We start from the raw sequence: 6,993 nt of genomic DNA, 5'->3' as shown, positions 1-6,993 counted from the left end.
CGTCTTCGAAGCTCGCACGCGGAGAAACTCTTTTATTTTTTTTTTTTTGTAGGATCTGGAACAGCGCTCGCTTGTGCATGTCAAGCTGCGTGCACAGACAAATGAGGTATTCCTTTTCAGCCATCTCATCGCATAAGGCACACAGCTGGAAAGCGCATCATTGAGTCTTTAACCACGAAGCTTTCGTGCACGCGGAGCAGGTTGCGATGCTGCACAATAAGTTAGGTTCTTCACGAGTGAGAGCCGGAACCACATAGGCTTGATGTGGAGCACCCACTATCAAGATAATGCTATTTATTGTTCGTACACGGTAAACAACCTTCTGAACTGCCTTATGCTAATTGAGAAGATTTCGTTGGACCAACATGATGTACATTGGACGGCACCGGAATTAGGAATAATCAGAACGAAGATAAAACCTTTCTGCTCCACGTGAACTAGAGGGAACAAGAAGAAGACAGGCAGCAAATGCCTAAGTAAATCTTTGACAAGCTATAACTTTCTGATGTTCTTGTTCCATTCAGCTGTGCCCCATTTTAATAGGGTGCGACAGCTTTTTACTCAGATTTTTACAGTGAGGGTTTTCAACCTTACAGTCTTTCTTCATGACACTGATGTCGGCATTTTCATCTATGCCGCATCTTTTTTTTTTTTTTTTTTTTGGGGGGGGGGGCATGTGAGGACAGTCGTATCCTCGCCATTTATCGTTCCTCACGTACTGTTAGTTGCCTTTTCTCCAAATCTCGCTCAGCCTCTAACAACAGTGAACTCTATCTGTTGCGTACTGCACGATCATATGTGCACGATGGAACACTCGCACAATCGGTCCTATTTGCATGAGGTTAACGTTCGCTTCTTTTTTTTTTTCTATTTATAGTCGACGCGACGCAGTATGCATGCATATCACTTGTCAGGAATTGGGCTGCCCGGGTTTTTTACAGGAAGCATCAACTACTACACTAGCAGCTGCGGCAACGTCGCTGCAGCGGTGGTACTTTTCCAGCGTCGCCTTGCACAGTGCCGGCGCGCTCGTGTTCTCGGAATAGGAGCCTCGCAACGCTGCGACGCTGCTCCGGCCGCCGAGGATCGGTGCTCTCTCGACTTCCTCTCATCAGTGACTACACGCCCCTCAAGGACAACATCCAAAGCCTAATTTTATGAGCAAAGCCGAGACGCGTCGTCTCCGTCATCGAAGACGACACAGACTGCGCACGCCCATCGAGGGAGCTTGAGAGGACAGGACTTTAGTAAACTTTAGTAAACTTTAGGACACTTTAGTAAAGATGATGGGCTCCGCATATAGAAGTTGTACATCTCAACAAGCGCAAAGCAACCATCACGGAAGGAAGATACACGTAAACAGGGCGGGCGCTAGTGGGTTCTGCGCATGCATGTTTTGCATGCGCATGCTGCGCATGCAAAACGATGGCATGCATGCTGCCATCGTTTTGCGTCAGTAAACTTTCAGTTGATGTCTAGCGCCCGTCCTGTTTACGTGCTTCTTCCTTGCGTGATTTTTGCTTTGCGCTTATTAAGAAGTGAAAATTCAGTTAGCACCAACTAGCCCAAATTTCTGCGTTGAATATTCCATTAATTAATTAATTAATTAATTAATTAATTAATTAATTAATTAATTAATTAATTAATTAATTAATTAATTAATTAATTAATTCATTCATTTGTTTCTTTCTGTACAGGAACAGAAAATATACTAAAGGCAAAATGCTTCGCTCTTTTGCCACTACACCTTGTGCCAAGCTATACAAATTTAGAAGTGTAGCGTTGTATCCACTGGCGTACCCCGCTCGCCCTTGAAATTTTTCAATTTTGCATACACTCACGAGTATACATGAAGCGTAGTTGAACCCCCCTCCCCCACGAAAAAAAGTCTAGCTATGCCCCTGGTGGTAGGTATAGACCTCAATGTAAGCAATTACCGTCCATTTTCTCTACCTTGAGTTTGCCAGCAGTATCTTTATAGGTTTAGCGTCGGAGGTGCAAGTAGGTACACGTTTATTACCATAGGCCGGCACAGCAGCTTCACATGACAGTGCATGCCGTATCGCAAACAGCCTGGATTCCTTCAAACAGCTCTGTCACGTGCCCCTTTTTCTGGGAGCAGACTCACTGACGTTAATGGGTCGGAGCCTATCTCCGCATGCATGCCAACGGAGGTCAGAAAAAAATTTGTAACGAACAGCTCGGCTCCGCTCTGATCCAGTTGCTAGAGTCAGCCCTTCTCTTGAAGCGAACAGATAACGGATACCGTGTTATCTATCCTCCGCGCACGCGCCAGACGACGGCACCATGTCAGCGAGCACAGGCGAAGCCGCGCTGTGTAGTCATTTTCTTTTGACTGCATATTTTGCATATTGTGGAAGGATGGCCGATAAGCCGACGATAACGACTGACATCAGTGGGCACGTAACAGTTGCGGGGGCGTTTCGCAGTGCATAACGGTCGAGTATACATGTATATACTAAGAAAGGCCTAGGGCGTTTGCTTGCTGGTTACATCTATCTATCTATCTATCTATCTATCTATCTATCTATCTATCTATCTATCTATCTATCTATCTATCTATCTATCTATCTATCTATCTATCTATCTATCTATCTATCTATCTATCTATCTATCTATCTATCTATCTATCTATCTATCTATCTATCTATCTATCTATCTATCTATCTATCTATCTATCTATCTATCTATCTATCTATCTATCTATCTATCTATCTATCTATCTATCTATCTATCTATCTATCTATCTATCAAAAAGTATGTGAGCCTATTTTCACATGCCGACCAACAATGTTGTAAATGGCATATGAAATTACTTAGACAAAAATACAAAATTTCGAACTCGAGGAAAACAAGCTCGGGCCACTTTGTGCGAGGGGTGTGCGATATTGCGGGCTCTAGAATGAGCAGCGTTACTGTGCACTTGACCTATAGCAGATAATTTTATTTAATTATGTATAATACCAGTCTTCCTACGAAGTCTAAAGCTGGTGAGAACAGCGCATATGTTAAAGCCTACGCACTAATTAGAATGCAGAACACATCGCACAGCAACTATAGTGCAGGTCTTTCGACATGCGATGCAATGCCGGCAAGCTGAGCTGTCATGCTGCCGTCTGTACCATGCATAAGCGCGTCTGAAAAATAAGCTACACAACGGACAAACTTGAACTATACGTAATTCCAGAAGACAGAAAATGACTAAAAACAAAGTTTAAGCGCACGCGTAACATGCACTTACATTAACTATTTATTCAACGCCGACTTAGCCTTATCATATTTGTGTGTGCCAAGCTGTATTTATTTTCTATATAACAATCAGAGAAAATTCATCTTGAAATCGGAAGTCAATGTGATATGGCAAAAATAAAGTCGGGTGACCTCATCTAAAACGTCGCATGCCTCTCATTCTGCGTACACCACTCTATTGGTTGCGTGTTTTGGCGCAGCTAATTGTGAAAAGCTTCAGTGCAATGATTCCTGCAGCATACGCCAGCATGGACCTGTACATTAAGTGCGTACTTGCGCCCCCTGCCGCACAATAATTAAAAATTGAATTCTGGATTTTTGCGACCAGGACCACGATATCGTTATGAGTAACGTCGTACCGGAGGACTCCCAAAATTTGTTTAACCGCCTGAAGCTCCGTAACGCGATTCTAAACACAAGCGCACAGGTGTTTCTGCGTTGCGGCCCCAGCGAAATGCGGTAGCCGCATCCGGGAATCGAACCCACGTCCTCGATCTTGGCAGCGCAACACCTTAACCGCTAAGCTATCACGGCGTGTGTGGCAGCTCCAAGCCAGAGAAACGTGGAGTTACTATACGACAAATGAATGGACAAATCGCAGGGTCTAAACGCTACGAAGGTCCCAGTAGGAGTTACAGGGACTGAGGCCGGCAAAAGTCGAGCGTCTTATAAACCGTTGTCATGTAGAGTGAAAGGGACTTCACGTTTAGTTCGACAGCGCGACGCCTGAAATTGTGGGGTGGCGATCGATGGTGACTGCATGAGGCATTCGGCACACAAAGTCCTGACAACTTGCACGTCTACATGGTTAGGCCACCGTTTACGTCACTCGGCCAACACTCGACTGTGCGAGGAAACGTTGCGACAGCACTGAGAGCAGATAATTGCGAAAATCCAATAGGTTGTCCGCTTGCATCGGCTTTGAGTGGTGTGGTGAAACGCGCCTTCGCCAACACAACCGCAATACAGCGAATGATAAAAATGATAAAAAAAGCGACTGCAAGAAGAAAAAGAAATGCCTTACAATGACAAGTATTTCGAAATACATAGTGTGCGAACACGAATGACATAGAAGAGATTACTTGCCCTGTGTAACGTCGTCTCAGTAGCATCAAACATTTATAGAAAGGCGCAGTGGCAAAAATGAAAGTGTGAAACTGATGCTGACGAAGGCCATGGCGGTGTAAGACGGCTACCTCAAGATTCAGGCTTGCATATGTTCGCTTATAACCCAGAATGCCGTCTTTGTCGAAGTGCGATTCCTTAGACGAACGGCCTGAGGCAGCACACGGTCAGAAAGGTGGTCAGTGAGGCTCCTTGAAGCCCGTATGCATACTTAACAGTAGCATATGTTTTGGCGGCGTGTACGCGTTAATATGAAAACGACTGAAAATTGTTCTGAAGCCAAAATGTGAGCTTGTACACTCGAGAGCACGCAGAAAAAAAAATAATTTTATAGCAGCTTCGTGCAATGTGAAATATTGCCACAACGCATTACGTTGCTCTCAATGGTGAACGCCTAAAGGTACTTTGTGCCACTTGTTTTAAGCCTACGAGACTGCCAAAGAATACGACTTTTTTTCTTTTTTTTTTCTTTACGTCATTCGCAGTATATTGCTAGGTTTCTACCTTATTTATAAGGTATTTTAGAGACCTCAAGCGTTATATATATATATATATATATATATTGTGAAGAGGTTTATTGGTCGTTGAAAGACGTAATGGTCGTCAGCGGCAAGCAAGCGAGAAGAAGCGTCCAGAGGCACAGCGGCGATCCGAAACACGAGCCGAGCGAGCCGAGCGTTGGCGATGCTGCTGGATGGAGGCGCATCTTCTTCTTCACAATCGCCCCCGCTGAAAAAGGAGCCATCCTGGCGACCTAAGAAGTTTCAGGTAGAGGCTCATGGTACGGCTTGAGGCGGGAAACATGGACGATGTCACGTCCACGCCGGCGCATGTCATCCGATCGAGAAACTGGCTCGATAAGAAAATTAACTGGAGAGGTTTTCTCCAAGATGGTGTAAGGGCCCTCGTACCTTGGAACGAGCTTCGAGGAGAGTCCCGGAGTCTGGTATGGGACAGAGAGCCATACGAGAGACCCTGGGGCATAGCTAGGGTCTGGAAGTGAAGTGCTGCGGTTTTCTTTCTGTCGCTGCTGCTCTTGCGAGGTAAACGTGCGGGCGAGCTGGCGGCACTCTTCGGCTTGTCGAGCAGCTTCGGAGACAGGTGGACACTCGGAAGCATCAGGACGGTAGGGAAGTAGGGTGTCAATAGTATGTGAAGGCTCGCGTCCGTAAAGGAGAAAGAAAGGCGAAAATCCGGTAGTTGTTTGTATCGCGGTGTTGTATGCGAATGTTACATAAGGGAGAACACGGTCCCAGTTGGTATGGTCAGATGCGACGTACATCGAGAGCATATCACCCAGGGTGCGGTTAAACCGTTCCGTGAGCCCGTTAGTCTGCGGGTGGTATGCTGTGGTTGTCCGATAAATGACGTGGCATTCCGAGAGCAGAGCTTCGACGACCTCGGAGAGAAAAGCGCGGCCTCTGTCACTAAGGAGCTCTCGAGGGGCGCCATGTCGAAGGATAAAGTGACGTAAAATGAAAGAGGCGACATCCCGAGCGGTAGCGCTAGGCAAAGCGGCAGTTTCGGCGTAGCGTGTCAGGTGGTCGACAGCCACGATAATCCACCGGTTGCCATCTGCGGTCATTGGAAGGGGACCGTAGAGGTCAACGCCGACGCGATCAAATGGCTTGGCAGGGCATGGAAGCGGCTGCAATGCGCCGGTCGCACGTAAAGGTGTCGATTTGCGTCGTTGGCAGTCAGGACAGCACTGCACGAATTTCCGCACAAAATTGTACATGCCGCGCCAGTAATAGCGATGGCGAAGGCGCTCGTATGTCTTGAACACCCCGGCATGGCCACATTGCGGATCGTCGTGAAGAGAGGCGCATACTTGTGATCGCAAGCTGCGTGGAATGACCAGTAGCCATCGGCGGCCATCGGCAGCGTAGTTGCGGCGATGAAGCAGTTGATCGCGGATGGTGAAATGGGAAGCTTGACGACGGAGGGATCGAGATACAGGAATGGTGGATGTTCCACATAGATAATCAAGAAGAGAAGCGATCCACGGGTCACGACGTTGTTCGGTGGCAATGGAGTCGAGATCGAGAGATGACAAGGGGTGGACGCATGTGGTTGCGCACGCTGGATCTGGCGGTAAAGGTGAGCAGGAGAGGGCGTCAGCGTCAGAGTGTTTGCGTCCGCAGCGGTATACGACGCGAATGTCGTACTCCTGGATGCGAAGTGCCCATCGCGCTAGGCGGCCAGAAGGGTCCTTCAACGTGGCGAGCCAGCAAAGCGCGTGGTGATCGGTTACTAGATCGAACGGGCGGCCGTATAAGTACGGCCGGAACTTTCCAAGCGCCCACACCAGAGCCAAACACTCTTTTTCAGTCACGCTGTAATTCGTTTCGGCTTTCGTCAGCGTGCGACTAGCGTAGGCGACGACGTATTCGGAATAGCCGGGCTTTCGTTGAGCGAGGACAGCGCCAAGCCCGACCCCGCTGGCGTCTGTGTGTACTTCGGTAGGAGCCGTCGGATCGAAGTGACGAAGAATAGGTGGGGAAGTGAGCAGGCGGCGCAGTGTAGCGAAGGCTACGTCACATGCAGAGGACCAGGAGGAGAGGTTCACGTCGCCGCGAAGAAGCTGGGTTAACGGTG

This window comes from Rhipicephalus sanguineus, chromosome 6, assembly GCF_013339695.2.
Source record: "Rhipicephalus sanguineus isolate Rsan-2018 chromosome 6, BIME_Rsan_1.4, whole genome shotgun sequence".
NCBI lineage: Eukaryota > Metazoa > Arthropoda > Arachnida > Ixodida > Ixodidae > Rhipicephalus > Rhipicephalus sanguineus.
Note: the sequence above shows the minus strand (reverse complement) of the source record.